Here is a 19,640-nt window from a genome sequence, read left to right on the forward strand (position 1 = left end):
AGATTTTTTTTTTTTTTTAGAGCTATGAACCCCTTAATTGCCAAAGATCAGCGCTGAGTAAAACCCAAAATGGCAATGTCTGACTGCTTGTATTCTGCTGAGGAGTCTCATGCCATCCTAGCGGACTCTGATTTTGGTCAGTTCTTAGACACATCAACTAGTGATGCATCTGTGGCTGCTCTGCGAGAGCGAGACTGGGTACATTCAGGCCTTCTGGGCATATGAGGAAAAGGATATTTACTGTGACCCTCTAGGATAGCCAGAAAATCTGGGAACCAATGCCACAATTGTTTGGAAACTAAATGAACGAAGGGTGCACTTGTATGTGGACAACTTTTACACAAGTCTCCCTTTGTGAAAGCTACTACTACCAAGTGCATCAAGGCCTATAATCAAGGCTACAAAGGGAAGAGACCTCAATTCTCCAAGAGGAGCTCTTGGCATTTAAAGGAGTACTCCGACGCAAAACTTTTACCTGTGAAAAGAAGCATGAATAAAAGTTATATTGCATTGTAATGTACTCACCTTGTCCATATCGTCTTCTTCCCGGACTTCTCATCGGTTTTCCATCAGGCCGGAAGCTGGTGCCTTTGATGACGCTCAACCGCGTTTTTTTCTCGATCCTGCACCATCTTCGCCCGGTGACTGATCGATCCCATGAGTCACTGTGGGCCGTGCCGGCCTCCCAGCCCGGAGTCGGCTACTCCCCCTAACTTAATTTATTCATTTATGCGCTGAGCTACCATAGGCTCAGCTCAGCATACACCTATCGCAGCGCTGACCTCCAATCAGCGCTTACGTACCGCGCATGCGCACGGCCCACTATTGCAAAAATCTTGCGTACTAGGTACGCTTATTCACGAGCTGGCCGGAAGACAGGAGCGGGCATGCTGGGAGAAGTAGTTTTTTACATAGCGGGCAAGGAAGAGAACTCGGAAGTACCGGAAACTTCGGGCGGCAATAAAAGAACGGCTGGGCCATTTTTCATGAAAGAGGGGTCGTTTAAAAGGTAATTGCATGGGCTACATTGTGTCATGTTTTGGGTGGTGCATCGGAGTACTCCTTTAAGTTCAAAGGCAAGGGATATGAGCATGCTGAGCACCATCTATGATGAGAGTATGGAGGTGGTTTCTGTCTGCGGCAGAGATGGGGTCACAAGAAACCAAGTGCATCAAGGCCTATAATAGATGTGTGGGTTTGATCTGGCAGATCAACTCCTCCAGCCCTTCTTTATAATAGGAAAGAAGAAAGCCTGGTACAAGAAGGTTGTAATATATTTGCCACAATGCTTTCTTATTGTACAAGATTACAACCCCAAAATGAAGCTGACTTTTTTGCAGTTTTAACTCCAGGTCATTTCAGAAATCGTGTGCTAAGATGTACCTGCTCCCCAGGCAGTAATGGGGGAAAGCCAAATTGGCTACCTATTCTGCCTACTGGAAGAAGGAAACACCTCCAGAAAAGATGTAGAGTATGCTAAAGCAGGGGGGGGAATAAGAACAGGGGAATATTGGACTTTGCATTGGTACCTGCTTCAAACTGCACCACACACTTGCCTATTTTTTATTTTTCCCCTCACTGCTCAAACTTGGAATGGTTACCCGCCTACGTATAAAAATATCCATAGAGAGATCTCTGTACTGTCCGCTCATATATTTTAACATTGTGATCAAGTCGCCCCTATGACGTCTTTTCTACAAACATAAGTATCCCCAAGCTTGTTAATCTGTCTTGGTGTCTTATCCTCCCATATCAATAATTATCTTGGTCACTCTCCTCTTCAAAGTAAACATAAACTAAATATGTGATTTGCAAATCACAAGGCAAATGACAATGACACAAGGCAATTGGTTGTATCAGATCTTTGTCAGGGCTTTCACAGTAAGGGGGGTGAATATATATGCACTTATTAAAAGTTTTTATTTTTAAAGCAAGATAAATGGGGTACAGAAACAAAATGTAAAGGAAGGGAAAACAAAAAGGGGAAGCAAAAAATACAAAAGAAAAGAAAGGGGACAATTAAGGAAAAAAGAAAGGACTATAAAACGCCCAATATACAAATACTGTAGTATCAACAATATGTGTTAAACACAAAAATAAAAGATCATATAATATAGAAACATAGGGGGAGATTTATCAAAACCTGTCCAGAAGAAAAGTTGCTGAGTTGCCCATAGCAACCAATCAGGTTACTTCTTTCATTTTTCAGAGACCTTTTCAAAAATGAAAGAAGCGATCTGATTGGTTGCTATAGACAACTCAGCAACCTTTCCTCTGGACAGGTTTTGATAAATCTCCACCATAGAATGTGTCACCAGATAAGAACTATTTAGCATATCTAGTCTGCCCAATCTGAATCCTATCAATAGTCCCTTGCCCTATCTTATATACATAGTAACATAGTTCATAAGGTTGAAAAAAGACCAGAGTCCATCAAGTTCAACCTATAACCCTAATGGGTCCCTACTGTGTTGATCCAGAGGAAGGCAAAAAACCCTCATACTAGAGGTAAAAATTCCTTCCCGACTCCAAATATGGCAATAAGAATAAATCCCTGGATCAACGTTCTGTCCCTATAAATCTAGTATCCATAACCAGCGATGTTATTATTCTCCAAAAATGCATCCAGACCCCTTTTGAACTCTTCTACAGAGTTCACCATGACCACCTCCTCAGGCAGAGAATTCCACAGTCTCACTGCTCTTACAGTAAAGAACCCCTGTCTGCTGGTGTAGAAACCTTCTTTCCTCTAAACGTAGAGGATGCCCCCTTGTTATAGATACAGTCTTGGGTATAAATAGGTCATGAGAGAGATCTCTGTACTGCCCCCTGATATATTTATACATAGTTATTAGGTCTCCCCTAATCCTTCTTTTTTCTAAACTAAATAACCTTAATTCTGCTAATCTTTCTGGGTACTGTAGTCCTCCCATTCCCCGTATTACCCTGGTTGCCCGTCTTTGAACCCTCTCCAGCTCCACTATATCTTTCTTGTACACTGGTGCCCAGTACTGTACACAGTATTCCATGTGTGGTCTGACTAGTGATTTGTACAGCGGTAGAATTATTTTCTCGTTGTGGGCATCTATGCCCCTATTGATGCATCCCATGATTTTATTTGCCTTGGCAGCAGCTGCCCGACACTGGTCACTACAGCTAAATTTACTATTAACTAAGACTCCTAAATCCTTTTCCATGTCAGTCGTCCCAAATGTTCTCCCATTTAATACATAATTTTTCTTCCCCATGTGCATTACCTTACATTTATCAGTGTTGAACCTCATCTGCAACTTCCCAGCCCAAACCGCCAACCTATCCAGATCCATTTGTAACAGTGCAGTGTCCTCTATAGTGTTTACCACTTTACAGAGTTTAGTATCATCTGCAAAGATTGCTACTTTACTAGTCAACCCCTCTACGAGGTCATTAATAAATATATTAAATACAACAGGACCCAAGATGGACCCCTGTGGTACCCCACTAGCAACAGTCACCCAATCAGAATAAGTACCATTAATAACCACCCTCTGTTTCCTATCATTGAGCCAGTTACTTACCCACTTGCACACATTCTCCCCCAGCCCCATCCTTCTCATTTTTTGCACCAACCTTTTATGTGGCACCGTATCAAATGCTTTGGAAAAATCCAGATATACGACATCCAGCGATTGCCCCTGGTCCAGTCTGGAGCTCACCTCCTCATAAAAGCTGATCAGGTTAGTTTGACAGGACCGATCCCTCATAAAGCCATGCTGATATGGGGTCATACATTTATTAAGATACTCCAGAATTGCATCCCTTAGAAAACCCTCAAACAATTTACATACAACAGAGGTTAAACTAACAGGTCTATATATCCCGAGGTCACCTTTTGATCCCTTTTTAAATATTGGTACAACATTTGCCATGCACCACTCCTGGGGAACAGACCCTGTTACTATAGAGTCCCTGAATATTAAAAATAGGGGTCTGTCAATCACATTACTTAATTCCTTTAGAACACGGGGGTGAATGCCATCTGAACCTGGTGATTTGTCTATTTTGATTTTTTGTAGGTGGCACTGTACTTCTTCCTGTGTTAGACAGGTGACCTGTACTGGGGAGTTTACCTTATCACACTGTATTTCACCTGGCATTTCATATTTTTTCAGACATCAACCACTCCAGTTCATCCGTTTTATTGGTAAGACTTCTGGCATTAGTCAACATGCAATTCAAAGGTGTATGTTTTTTCTTCCTATGAAGCCTATCCCTATGAACTATTCTAACCCCTCCCTCCGCTCCACCCCCAGGTACATTGATAAGTCCCCCCTCTCTATCTACACTATCTTCCCCCTCTATGTTGTAGGTTCCCTCCCCCCAGTCCCTAGTTTAAACAATCCTCCACCCTTCTAGCCATCTTCTCCCCAAGCACAGCTGCACCCTCCCCATTGAGGTGCAGCCCGTCCCTACGGTAGAGCCGGTAACCGACAGCCCAGTTCTCCATGAACCCAAACCCTTCCTTCCTACACCAGCTTCTGAGCCACTTGTTTACCTCCCTAATCTCCCACTGCCTCTCTGGTGTGGCTCGTGGTACAGGTAATATTTCAGAAATTATTACCTTGGAGGTCCTTGCCTTAAGCTTGCTGCCTAAGTCCCTGAAATAAGTTTTTAGGACACTCCACCTACCTCTTACTTTGTCATTGGTGCCAATATTGGTGCCAATATGTACCATGACTGCTGGATCCCCACCCATCAACCTGTCAACCTTATCCGCGATTTCCCGAACTCGAGCGCCAAGAAGACAACACACTGTTCGGCGATCCCGGTCTTTGTGACAGATCGCCCTGTTTGTCCCCTTAATAATAGAGTCCCCCACTACCAGTACCTGTCTGGCCTGCCCTGCACTCCTTCTTCCCTCTTTACTGGAGCAGACACCCCCTTGGCGGTCAGAGGCAGTATCTTGCTGCAGTACTGCTAGTTCTAAAATGGTATCCCCTCATCTGCCAACCGGCCAAACTTGTTGGGGTGTGCCATTTCAGGACTAGCCTCCCATACACTTTTCCCTCTACCTCGTTTTCTAACTGTAACCCAGCTAGCTGCCTGACTGTCCTGCACCTCCGTCCCACTATCCTCCCCACCTCTACCCCAGAGAGTATTTGCTCAGTGAGCAGGAGACTGCTCTCCAAGTTGTCAATGCTTCTCAATGTTTCCAGTCGCTCCTCTAGATCCAAGGATAACCTTATGATTATCCCATGCATATTTAAACTCCTTCACTGTATTTGCAGCTACCACTTCTACAGGAATGCTACTCTATGCATCCACTACTCTCTCAGTAAAGTAATACTTCCTGATATTACTTTTAAACCTTTGTCCCTCTAATTTAAAACTATGTCCTCTTTTAGTAGTTTTTCATCTTTTAAATATGCTCTTCTCCTTTACCGTGTTAATTCCGTTTATGTATATAAAAGTCTCTATCATATCCCCTCTGTCTCTTTTTTTCTTCCAAGCCATACATGTTAAGGTCCTTTAACCTTTCCTGGTAAGTTTTATCCTGCAATCCATGTACTAGTTTAGTAGCTCTTCTCTGAACTCTCTCTAGAGTATCTATATCCTTTTGGAGATCCGGCCTCCAGTATAACCTTATATTATAATACAATAACAAATAATCTAAGGCACTCAGAAACACCAATAATGCAAGGATGAGATGTTTAAAGTAAACAATATATATCATCAAGGCAGACAGGATAAAAACAGAAAGCCAGATCAAAACAAGAATAGGAGAAAATATCCAGGAGAGATCAGATCAAGAGCAAGGTAAGGGGGACAAAGCAGTAGGTACTTGAGATCCCGGGGGAATACATATTGTAGCATATTGATTAGAATGGGTGAACTAAGTCCAAGACAACCAAAGTCTGGCTTGTACAATAGCTCTGGGTGTGTTAGCCATTAGGAGTTCCTTCATTCTAGAAATCCTGTTAACTTCAGTAAGCCACTCATTGATAGAGGGGGATTTTTGGACCTTCCAAAGTCTCAGGATCACAGTTCTCGCGGCATCAGTATCAAGAATCTAAAAAGGGATTTGGATGTACGAGTGATACTGAAAGGAAAAACGGAGAGGAGCAAGGGAGCAGGGTCATTTTCAATAGTAACACCCATAACCACCCGAATAATCTCAAGAACCTGTAGCCAAAATGTTTGAATCATGGGGCAGGACCAACATATATGAGTCATAATGCCAGTTTCCTGATTACAACACCAGCATAGATTCAACGTTGATGGATAAAGTTGAAAGCCATCAAGAATCCTCACTAATACAGAGGCCAAGTAATTAAAACTACAATCAGGCAGGCCTAAACTCCCAGATTCCTTGCGTCTATTTAGGATCCATCTGAGGAGGTTTATGGGACCAAACAAAGTTAGAGAAAGAAGAATGAAAAGAAATAAAAAAGAAGTGAGGTAGAAAAACAGGAAGATTTTGAAATAAATATGGAAGTTTAGTCAATGCATTAATTTTAAGAATATTTAACCCCTTGGGGACGGAGGGTTTTCCAGTTTTTGCACGTTTGTTTTTTCCTCCTTACCTTTTAAAAATCATAACCCTTTCAATTTTGCAGCTAAAAATCCATATGATGGCTTATTTTTTGCGCCACCAATTCTAATTTGCAGTGACATCAGTCATTTTACCCAAAAAATATACGGCGAAACAGAAAAAATAATAATTCTGTGACAAAATTGAAGCAAAAATGCAATTTTGTAACTTTTCTACGCAAATGTACGCGTTTCTACGCAGTACATTTTTCGATAAAAATGACACCTTATCTTTATTTTGTAGGTCCATACGATTAAAATGATACCCTACTTACATAGGTTTGATTTTGTCGTACTTCTGGAAAAAATCATAACTACATGCAGGAAAATTTATACGTTTAAAATTGCCATCTTCTGACCCTATAACTTTTTTATTTTTCTGCGCATGAGGTGTTATGAGTATATATCAACCTATAGATCCCTATTAATAGGAATCCAAAAATCCCTAATTTCCCATATATATTATCTTTATGGTGAACCCACAAGCTTTATTAAAGTAATTGTGCATAAACATATAATGAAGACTCACATGAATTAAAAATTAGCAGAGCAGCAGCTCAGTGTTTGAACTAATGCCATATGCCCGCTACCTCTTGATAAAGCTGCAGAGGCAGCGAAACATGTCGAGGGGGGCAGAGTAGGGACTCAATTTTAATATAAAGCAAATCAGTAGCTCAGAAATTGCTCAGCGTGCACTGCAGGCACGCCGGGCATCTCCACTTTAGTATAGCCAATCAGAATAGGCTGGAGTACACTGGCCGTGATGTACAGTAGCTAGATATTAGTTCAAACACTGAGCTGCTGCTCTGCTAATTTTTAATTCATGTGAGTCTTCATTATATGTTTATGCACAATTACTTTAATAAAGCTTGTGGGTTCACCATAAAGATAATATATATGGGAAAATAGGGATTTTTGGATTCCTATTAATAGGGATCTATAGGTTGATAAATTAATTTAACCCTCCATATATTGGTCCGACTAGTGAGGTGTTATGAGGGCTCATTTTTTTGCGCCCTTTATCGGTACCATTTATGTATTGATCAGACTTTTTGATCACTTTTTATTCATTTTTTCATTATATAAAAAGTGACAAAAAATACGCTATTTTGGACTTTGGAATTTTTTTGCGCGTACACCATTGACCATGCGGTTTAATTAAAGGAGAACTCTGGAATAGGAAAAGTATCGTCCATACTGCCGGCAGTAAAAAAAATAAGCAGGTACATACCTTCCTTCGCTCCCCCAGTGCCTCCGGTAACCGGCTCCGGCCTCCGCCGCAATCATCTTCCTAGTTGCCGGTGGTTGGCGAGTCATACTGTACTCAGCCAATCACCGGCTGCAGCGAAGTCCCGACTCAGCCGGTGATAGGCTGAGCGGAAGTGTGAGAACGCTTCAAGACACACAATTCTTCACTACTGCTCTGGACAGTTCCTAAAATGGACAGCAGAGGTCAGCAGAGAGCACCGTGGTCGTGACATAAGAGAAATACAAAAAGAAAAAAATTTCCTCTGTGGTATACAGCCCCTAAAAAGTACTGGAAGAATTAAGATTTTTTAATAGAAGTAATTTACAAATCTGTTTAACTTTCTGGCACCAGTTGATCTAAAAAAAAAAGTTTTCCACGGGAGTACCCCTTTAAGAAGATCAGTTTTAATAGATTGTAATGAGGGGGGATAGTTTAAAACATAAATATCTGAGAGGTTAGAGGGAACTCTAACTCCCAAATATTTAATAGAGCAGGAGTCCCTAGAAAAAGTTGGAACGTATTTGATCTATGGTGAAAGAGGGTAGACCCACATTTAGAGCTACACTCTTAGCTTGTGAGGAAGGGGGGAGCTGATACAGAAAAGAATAATAAGAACGGAAAGCAGTAATAATGTCTTGAAATAAGAAATTGAGCCATTAGCAATGTTAATGGAGGAGAACAGATGTGGATGCCCTTTTGTCTCTCAGAGCCTGTGCTAAGTATTTACCAGGTTTATTCCCCCATTCATAGAACATTTTACCACACAGCTGATGAAACCTCCTTCACTTAGAATCCAATAATTGTTTAATCTCTGATCGGGTACGTTGCAATTCTAAGGTCTAAGGTATGCAATGTAGAGAGCAACGATGAAAGTTTAGCTGCAGCTTCTTTTTTAAGTCTCGACCCATGTTTTATAAGGATTCCCCGTAATACACATTTTAGAGCTTCCCATTTCATCTGTGGAGAAGTACAGTCAGTTGTGTGGTCAGCCTGGAACTGAGAAATAGTAGTACGAAGGACTGAAAGACAAAGAGAATCAAACTATAATGATTCATTAAAGGGGTACTCCGGTGCTTAGACATCTTATCCCTTATCCAAAGGATAGAGGATAAGATGCCTGATCGTGGGAGTCCCGCTGCTGGGGACCCCCGTGATCTTGCACGTGGCACCCCGTTTATAATCAGTCCCTGGAGTGACAGCTGTCACACCCCCTCCCACAGGCTTGCATTGAGGGGCGGATCGTGGTCGCCGGTAATCAGACCCGGAGAGAACACGCTCCGGGGACTGATTATAAACGGGGTGCCGCGTGCAAGATCACGGGGGTCCCCAGCGGCGGGACTCCCGCGATCAGGCATCTTATCCCCTATCCTTTGGATAGGGGATAAGATGTCTAGGCACCGGAGTACCCCTTTAAGCTTCCATTTGTAGTGGGATTTTTGCAGAGATGAAAAACACATTGTTTCGTGGGCATGGTCTGAATATAATATAGAGCCTATATGAACCTGGGATATCAATGTAAGATAGTCATGAAGGCAATAAATATTGTCTAGTCTACTATACATATTTTGCGGATTTGAATAGAATGTATATAGTCTTTAGAGTGAGGATGGGATATCTGCCAAGAATCACATAATTGCATGGAGTTGAGTTTACGAAGAATCAGAGAAGGTTTACTTCTAGTTATAGAGGAAATCCCTCATGATGTATCTATGTTAGGATGTAGAGGGACATTGAAATCACCAGTAAGAAGAATATGCCCAGTAGCAAAGACAGTGAGAGAGTCCAGGACAGAGAGGAAAAAAGGAGTTTGGTCCCGATTAGGAGCATAAAGAGATGTAATAGTGAAAGCATGGCCTGCTATATCACTATTAATAAATACCGGGCATTAGGATCTATAAGAGTATACAACATTTTAACAGGGATAGACTTATGGAAGTCTATGGAGACTCCCCTACTCCTCGAATCGGGATTTGTTGCATGAACCCATGTAGGAAAATAACGATAAGTGAGAGTTGGTGTATGTCCTGTCTTGAAATGAGCCTCCTGGATACATAGTATTTGGTTTTAAGTTTATGAAAAGAATAAAGAATTTTCACTCTCTTCTCAGGGATATTGAACCCCTGAACATTCAGCATGGTAATATTAATATTAGCCATTATCCCAGACTATGGGAATTGGGACAATGAAATAAAGAGTCACTGAGAAGAGAGAGAAAAAAATTACATTGATAATCCGGTAAAAACGCAAAAAAACTAAACAAAAAAAACCTTTACAAACATAAAATAAACACACAAAAAACAGAAACATAGCAACCTACCTAAAATAGTTGCACAGTATCTAAATTCACCATACTTACAGTGCACCCTAACTAAACTAGCCCTACATGGGGGAAAATGGAAGGCAGCTAGGGCCATCAGAAAATAATAAAGCAAAAAAGCAAACATAAAATATTGTAGCATAGGGCAACAACTATGGCTAGAGCTCTATTGATATATATGATAAAGAGGAGGAAAGAAAGGAGAGGTCCTCCAGGGGAACCAGCTCCTTCCGATCCTCCAATAAAAAACCTGAGGGCTGTATATTAATAAGCTAACCATAGCATTAAAATATGATGAAATGAAGGGAAGGACAAATATATTGAAGTTGGGACTCCTGGATCTCTCATGTGAAAAGCAGGCCAATCTTGTTATGATTTAGATATGTGATGAAGTTGTGGATTTGTCGTATTGAGCCTGACCAAATTATGAAATTAGGAAATTCCTATGGACCAGGTACATAGACGATGTGTTCATAATTTGGTCAGGCTCAATACCACAATTCCACAACTTCATCACATATCTAAATCATAACAAGATTTGCCTATTTTTCACATCAGAGATCCAGGAGTCCCAACTTTCATTCCTGGATGTCCTTATCTACAGAAATTCCCAGGGACAAATTGAAACTACTCTCTACCAGAAACCAACGGAGGGCAATAATCTGTTGAGATGGCAAAGCTTTCATCCTATTCCCCTACGGAGGGGAATTCCTAAAGGCCAGTTCCTCAGGGTCCACAGAAATTGCTCGTCTGAAACAATGTTTGAACAAGAAGCAGTCAAGCTATACTCCCGTTTTCAGGAATGTGGATATCCACAAAAACATCTGGACAAAGCACTACAGGATGCTAGCTCCACTCCCAGACATGACCTGCTCAGCCCCCGCAAAAAGAACACTGACAATACCTTCACCCGCATCATTGGGACCTTTGACTGCGCATCCCAGGAGATACGCACTATTATCAAGAATCATTGGGACATCCTCAAGATGGATCCAGATCTAAAGGAAGCAGTCAGCCCCTACCCTCTTATCACCTTCAGAAGAGGAAGCAATGTTGGGGATAGAATAGTATCCAGCCACTATATGCCACCTACAGCACAAACCAACTGGTTACTACAAAGGAAAAATGGGACCTTTAGATACGGGAAGTGTAGAGCCTGCCAATTTGTCAAGGTTGACAATCACTACTTTGACACTACCCTAAACCGCTCATTCTCTAGTAAATCATTTGCAAATTGCAAAACCACCGGGATTGTATACATCGCAGTATGTATATGTGGCTTAAGAAACGTGGGCAAGACAACCCTTGAATTCAAAAGAAAAATTCTAGAACATGTCTGAGACATTAACATCTACAGAGACAAACCAATAGCAAGACACGTTAACCCCAGTGAAAAGCGGCAGTGGGGTCAGAATCATCAGACTCCATTGCAGGGGAGTTCACTTCTGAAGCAGTATCTTGGAGGTCAGGAGCATTAGTAACGGCATTATAGATCTGAGGAGCAACAGGTGACACATGCACCTTTAATCATTCTTCATGTTGATTTTCAACTCCTGTAATAGGGGCAGAGGAATGAGCAGGTGAGGACTCCAGTAAGTTCTCGTGGGAGGGAGAAGGGACAGACAGTTCTGAATGCACAGCGCTGAGCTGCGGTGCGGCGGAAATGGTAGGTGACTTCATCACCTCCACTGCAGGGTTCACTCTAGTACCTCCCGGCTTAGGCCCCAATCCACTCACCGGACCTGATTGCAGCTTTTGCGAGGAGCGGAAGAAGTCTGTGATGGTAGGGGCTGATGCTGTGGTGTCCCGGCTGCTACTGTGGTGCTTGCTGCGGCGAGTCCTACCCATAGTATGCGCTACAGTCCTCGGTAAGAGCAGCTCATGCTGGAGCTCCTCTCAAAGACGCAAGAAAAGGATCCCGGCACTCAAATGATGCTTGAAACTTTTTCATTTATTTCATAAACAAAGCAAACATAGACGCAGCACGCGTTCCAGCTTCACATCAGCCTTTTTCAACTGCACCTCTCAAAGACGTCCGGCTGAGAGCGCGTCTAGCCACGCCCCCTCGAAGATATCTGCACTCAACACTTAACATTTTTATAAATAATAAATTTTGAAATCCATGTAATATTTCCTCTGTTTCCAGATGATGAACTATTTTGTGTTGGTCTATTATATAAAGTTGCAATGAAATAAAAAGGAATCTGTGGTTATACCATGATAAAATGTAGAAAATTTTGCATATGTAATTGATTTCACCACTGACACAGCTAAAGTTCTAAGAAGGAGGGACAAGAGTAGTTCTCTTACATACATAAGCAATTAAGGCACACACATGGATGTGGATGAGCCATTATACTGCATTAAAAGAACAGGGAATTTGCACTGTTGTCACAATAATAGACCATGCAGTTTTACCTACAAAAATATTTCCCATAAGGTTCAATGGGAAATGTTGGGAAAAAAAACACCTTGCATTTTTACTGTGCAGTAAAAGAAGTGACATTTCACTAAGCGCACAGTTCTGCAAAGAAGCTACCTTTTAGGAAAATGGAAGCTATGCAAATCCATATAAAAAGTTATTTCAAAATCCCCAGAGAGGATTTCAGGATGATTTTGAGGTGGAATTTTCAGTGTGGATTTTGCCTGTGTGAACAAGCTCTTAGAATTGAGGTTTGAGCTTGCGGTCGGGATAAGGTGCATGTTCATTCCTCCAGAAAGGAGGTGGAGGTTAGACTTTCATATGTTGTGGGTAGTGCTTACACTGGTGGCCTAATTTCTTTCAAGCATAACAAGTTGCTCCCTGGTGTGCCTTACTCCTCTGCCACCACTCTTCATCCGAGGCCCTTACTAAAACTACATTTCCCTGCAAGACTTCTGCAAACCCTCCCGCCCATTAGAATGACATATCAAGTGATGTGGCTTGCAAGAATGATATAGGAAAGTATGTGTGGTAGCGGGGAAAAAGGAATCCGATCCTGGCGCTCACCCGTGCAGCAGCTGAGGAAATGATGTCAGGAGCCGTGATGAGGTAAAAGATGCACTTTATTTTGAATAAAGCAGGGACTACGCGTTGCGAGGGGACAGGCTCCCCTCTTCCTCAGGTCCAATCATAAGGGCTAGGGGGTAGGGCTTGTGTTTTAAAGGGAAAAAAGCCCGCGAATTTGGGTGCTCATAATCACAGAATACACAATAATGCAAAAAATAGCAGACAAATACATAATATATAAGGATCGTGAGCGATACAAACATGTGGGGCACAGAATGTTACAAAGGCCCCATGTGAAAACAAAAGATAGGATACGTTCTATATTTAGTATAGTTTCATGCACCAAGTATTGGGCAGTGATACTATACGACATGGTGCACAGGAAGTCCCAGCGGTATGGGGCCATGGACAGATGGTGCACTTAGTCGCTGTTCAGGCATGGCGGGGACAAACCTCTGGATGGGAGACATAGGAACCGACAATCTAAGCCCTTCCATTGAATCCAGCTTATGGGGGTACATGGTTTAGGCAAAAAATAGGCTGGCAGACCTAAGGGGGGTGGTAATGTCTATAGCTTGATATTAGCAGATGAGCTCAATTGCCTCATTCAGACCCCTAGGGTGAAGTGTCTGGAGGGAGTAAATCCAGAACATCTCTTTTTTGTTCAGTATTGCAGACCTGTTGTCCACACCAATGGAGATCTGCTCAATTGGTGTGATGGTAATTGGGTTAGGGATGTCCTTATGATGAATACTGGTATGTCTGGATAAGCTGTGGAGGAGAAAACCTTTTCTTATATTCGTCCTGTGTTGGTTCAAGCGTATGTGAAGTGGTTGTGTGGTCCGACCAATGTATTGTTTGCCACATACAGTTTATCAGGTAGACCACGTAAGATGATTGGCAGGTCATGCGGGATTTGAGGTGGAACGTGGCACCCGTTGCTGTGCTCGTAATGGTTGATTGCTTATGGCAGATGGTAGTGCAGCATAAACATCTGGGATGACCACATTTAAAGGCTCCATTCTTCGTGGTCATGGTATTGAAGGTACCCCCTATGGTTAGATGTTTTTTCTTTTTCTTACCACGGCTAGGGGCGATCAGATTGCGTAGAGTAGGAGCCCTACGGTAGGTAAACCTAGGTTTATCTGGAATTATTCCAGAGAGATGGGGATCTGATTTCAGAACATTCCAGTGTTTGTTGATGATTTGTTGTATAATTCTGTGGCCTCCAGAGTATGTGGTAATAAAATTCAATGTTGGATTATTTCTGTCTGACTTTGCCTGTTTCCTTTTTCTGGGGCCAGGAGATATGGGTACTGGTGTTATTTCATTCCCCTTTGTTTCCAAGGGATGGACTAGGGAAACAACAGGATCCATCGCTGCTGGTTCCGGGAGAGCCACCCAAGCCGAGGATCCTGCTTCAGGAACCGGTAGGCAATCTTCCTGAGTCAATTTGAGGGTCCTCTGGAATGCATCCCTAACCAGCTGTTTGGGATAGCCCTTTTCGTGGAAGCGATCTTTCAAGATTCCTGCTTGTTCTTTGAATGTTTTTTCTTCGGCACAGTTTTTTCTAATCCTGCGGAATTGGCCGTACGGAATATTCCGTTTCCATTTCTTGTGATGTCCACTCTGGAAAGGAATATAACTGTTTGAATCCACTGGTTTGAAAAACGGGGACGTAGTAATCCGATTCTCAATGTGAGTTATCTGTAAATCCAGGAACTCTATGGATGTTCTGGAGATGTTGGGGGTCAGTTTGATACCCCAGGTGTTTTCGTTGATTTGCTGCACTAGGGTGGAGATAGAATCAATGTCCCCCTTCCAAAGAAAGAACAAATCGTCTATATACCTCCGGTATATAGACACGTGTTTGGAAAAAAGGGGGTTGGGGGTAATGAAGCTACCCTCGAAGCACCCCATAAAGAGGTTAGCATAGGAGGGGGCCACGCGGGTCCCCATCGCTGTGCCTCTCGTCTGATGGTATGTCCTGCCGTCATATGTAAAAAAGTTATTTTCCAATATCATCTGGAGACACTCCATAAGAAAGGATACCTGTGCAGGGGGAATCCGTGTGTCCCCTTCGAGATGTGTTCTAGTACTTGCCAGGCCCAGATCGTGCCTAATGTTAGTATAGAGTGCTGTGACATCCATTGTCACTAGCACCATATCGTCCTCCCATGCCTGGCTCTTCAGGATGGTGATCAGATCGTCCGAGTTCTTCAGGTAGCTGGGCAGCTTTTTAACATAGGGCTGCAATATAAGGTCTAGGTATTGAGACATATTGCTGGTAGCGCTATTGATACCCGAGATGATCGGTCTCCCCGGGGGGCATTGCTCATTCTTGTGTACCTTAGGTAGATGGTAGTAGTATGGTACACTGGGGCTGGGTATGAGGAGGAATTTCCTCTCCTTCTTGTTGATCACCTTCTTCTTCAGACCTTCACTCACCAGGATAGATATTTTTTGTTGTAGCTTTGGAAAGGGGTCTCCCTGTACTTGTTGGTAGTAAGTAGTGTCTCCCAGGATGTTCATTGCTTCCTTATGATAATCCTCCAGATCCTGTAATACAATCCCCCCTCCTTTGTCCGCTGAGCGGATTACAATGTTGGTGTTTTCTTTCAGGGATTTTAGGGCTCTGTGTTCCACTGGGGTAAGTTTTCCCTCCTGGGATACACAGGTGATCTTGTCCGGTAGGGTCCGAAACTCATTGGCAACCAGATCGTGGAAAGTCCTACCCATAGTATGCGCTACAGTCCTCGGTAAGAGCAGCTCATGCTGGAGCTCCTCTCAAAGACGCAAGAAAAGGATCCCGGCACTCAAATGATGCTTGAAACTTTTTCATTTATTTCATAAACAAAGCAAACATAGACGCAACACGCGTTCCAGCTTCACAACAGCCTTTTTCAACTGCACCTCTCAAAGACGTCCGGCTGAGAGCGCGTCTAGCCACGCCCCCTCGAAGATATCTGCACTCAACACTTAACATTTTTATAAATAATAAATTTTGAAATCCATGTAATATTTCCTCTGTTTCCAGATGATGAACTATTTTGTGTTGGTCTATTATATAAAGTTGCAATGAAATAAAAAGGAATCTGTGGTTATACCATGATAAAATGTAGAAAATTTTGCATATGTAATTGATTTCACCACTGACACAGCTAAAGTTCTAAGAAGGAGGGACAAGAGTAGTTCTCTTACATACATAAGCAATTAAGGCACACACACTGATGTGGATGAGCCATTATACTGCATTAAAAGAACAGGGAATTTGCACTGTTGTCACAATAATAGACCGTGCAGTTTTACCTACAAAAATATTTCCCATAAGGTTCAATGGGAAATGTTGGGAAAAAAAACACCTTGCATTTTTACTGTGCAGTAAAAGAAGTGACATTTCACTAAGCGCACAGTTCTGCAAAGAAGCTACCTTTTAGGAAAATGGAAGCTATGCAAATCCATATAAAAAGTTATTTCAAAATCCCCAGAGAGGATTTCAGGATGATTTTGAGGTGGAATTTTCAGTGTGGATTTTGCCTGTGTGAACAAGCTCTTAGAATTGAGGTTTGAGCTTGCGGTCGGGATAAGGTGCATGTTCATTCCTCCAGAAAGGAGGTGGAGGTTAGACTTTCATATGTTGTGGGTAGTGCTTACACTGGTGGCCTAATTTCTTTCAAGCATAACAAGTTGCTCCCTGGTGTGCCTTACTCCTCTGCCACCACTCTTCATCCGAGGCCCTTACTAAAACTACATTTCCCTGCAAGACTTCTGCAAACCCTCCCGCCCATTAGAATGACATATCAAGTGATGTGGCTTGCAAGAATGATATAGGAAAGTATGTAGTATACAAGAAAAAAAACAGACATCCGCACTCACCACTGGAAACGGGACTCGATGCTCCTATCTGGAAAAGGCCACCGGGCTGAGACTGCAGAGATGCTTGGGCGCTCAGAGGCTATCACCGGTAATTTTGCGCGGTGTGTGCTTCTTCTGCCTTCGTCGAGGGGCTGAGACAAAGAGAATTGAGGACAGGCAATTTTCATGCATGTGAGTCTGTTATGGGACAGAGAAAATGGTTCAAAAATTGCATTACCCTACTGCATTGCATTACACTACTGAGGGGACCAAAAAGGAAAATATCTTACTATCTGGAATGCCCCTTTAATGTGATTAAGTAAAATACTCAGGATTTGACATTGGATTAATTTTCTTTTCATCTCTAATGCAATAGAGCTCATAACAGTTACCGTATATACTCGAGTATAAGCCGACCCGAATATAAGCCGAGGCCCCTAATTTCACTCCAAAATCCCAGGAAAAGTTATTGACTCGAGTATAAGCCTAGGGTGGGAAATACATCATCCCCCCCTGTCATCATCCAGACCCCGTCATTAACACCCTCATCATCATCACCCTGTCATCATCCCCCCTTCATCATCACCGCCTGTCATCATCCCCTTGTCATCATCCCACACCCCCCCTTCATCATCCCCTTGTCATCATCCCCTTGTCATCATCCCCACCCCCCTTCATCATCCCCTTGTCATCATCCCCACCCCCCTTCATCATCCCCTTGTCATCATCCTCTTGTCATCATCCTCTTGTCATCATCCCACCCCCACCCCCCTTCATCATCCCCCTGTCATCATTCCACACACCCCCCCTTCATCATCCCCTTGTCATAATCCCGACCCCCTTTCATCATCCCCTTGTCATCATCCCCTTGTCATCATCCTCTTGTCATCATTCCACACACCCCCCCTTCATCATCCCCTTGTCATAATCCCCCCCCTTCATCATCCCCTTGTCATAATCCCCCCCCTTTATCATCCCCTTGTCATAATCCCACACACACACCCCCCCTTCATCATCCCCTTGTCATCATCACCACATGTCATCATCATCACCGCTTGTCAATGTCTGATAGAGGGGTCTTCAACCTGCGAACCTCCAGATGTTTCAAAACTACAACTCCCAGCAAGCCCGGGCAGCCATCGGCTGTCCGGGCTTGCTGGGAGTTGTAGTTTTGAAACCTCTGGAGGTCCGCAGGTTGAAGACCACTGCGGCCTTCGACATCATCCAGCCCCCTCTCACCCCCTTTGCGCCCAGAATAGAGGCGTTGCCTTGACGATGACGCAGAGGGACGTTGGTAATGAACGTACCTCTGCGTCGTCGTCAAGGCAACGTGACTATTCCGGGGCCGGGCCCGAAGCGCGGAGAAGAGGCTTCCCCGGTGAAGATGGCAGCCCGGAACCACTATCCCACCGGACGACCTCCTCACCGGACAGTCCTGCAGCACCGGACCAGCGCCGAGCGAAGGTGAGTACAGAACTAAAGGTGAGAGGGGGCTGGATGATGTCGAAGGCCGCAGTGGTCTTCAACCTGCGGACCTCTAGAGGTTTCAAAACTACAACTCCCAGCAAGCCCGGACAGCCGATGGCTGCCCGGGCTTGCTGGGAGTTGTAGTTTTGAAACCTCTGGAGGTCCGCAGGTTGAAGACCACTGAGGGCGGAGAGTTCACTCAAGTATAAGCCGAGGGGGGTGTTTTCAGCACGAAAAACTCGGTTTATGCTCGAGTATATACGGTACTGACTGGCCAGAATTGAGTGCATTTTGATCCATTGTAACACTAATATTCATTGTGAATGTTAAATCTTTGTGACAGTAGGTCTTACAGGACTACCACATACACTCAGCCTTTTGTTACTTACGCAGAAACAGTTTTTTGGCATTAAAAGAAAGTTTTTGGAATTGAAAGAGGATGTAATGCATTCTGGTTACAACGTCTGAGAGCAAAACTGCGGTCTGACATGGAGAAGTTAGAAGGCTATTGTAAATTGCAAAATTACTACAAACGTTTTAAGAGCTAAATCAGGGTTCATTTCACAATTAACTTGAATTGAAAACAACAAGTTGGTCACAGATGGCTTTAGCCTCATATTGTTTGGAAATCTGCTTTATTCCGAATCCAAACTTTGATGGGGTGGGGGTCGGGGAATTTATTATCTATTTTAAAATGTTTTTTCTTGTTAAAAGTTGCATATTTTTTATGTAATGGGTGAAAAAGTTGTAAAATTCTTGCACAACATTTTTTTTCATGGAGGGTATTCATCAAACTATTAACGCTGTTTTTTTTCTGTCTAAATTTGTTACATAAATTGACGGTCAGGCCCTGTGCGACTTTTGTTCAACTTTTCATTTAGAGCATTTTAGTGCGCTTTTTGACTGCTTTAGAAGAGATTTGCAGTGGTTAGTGATTTTTCAAAACTGGCCGCATGATTTGGCCATGCAACTTATTTATTAAGCGCCATACGACATTTGATGAATTTGACGCATGCACAGCAAATTACCTGCAACATTTCTGTTCTAAACCAACATTTAGGCCCTCATTTACTAAGAGTGGAGTGTCCATTTCTGTTTCTTTTTTGTGTTTTCAACCTTTTTTCACTTGGTATTTACTAATCTGTGGCATTTTCCCGATATTATTAGTCGCAGGGAAAAATTCTGTTGCACGG

Source organism: Hyla sarda, chromosome 2 (genome assembly GCF_029499605.1).
Source record: "Hyla sarda isolate aHylSar1 chromosome 2, aHylSar1.hap1, whole genome shotgun sequence".
Lineage (NCBI taxonomy): Eukaryota > Metazoa > Chordata > Amphibia > Anura > Hylidae > Hyla > Hyla sarda.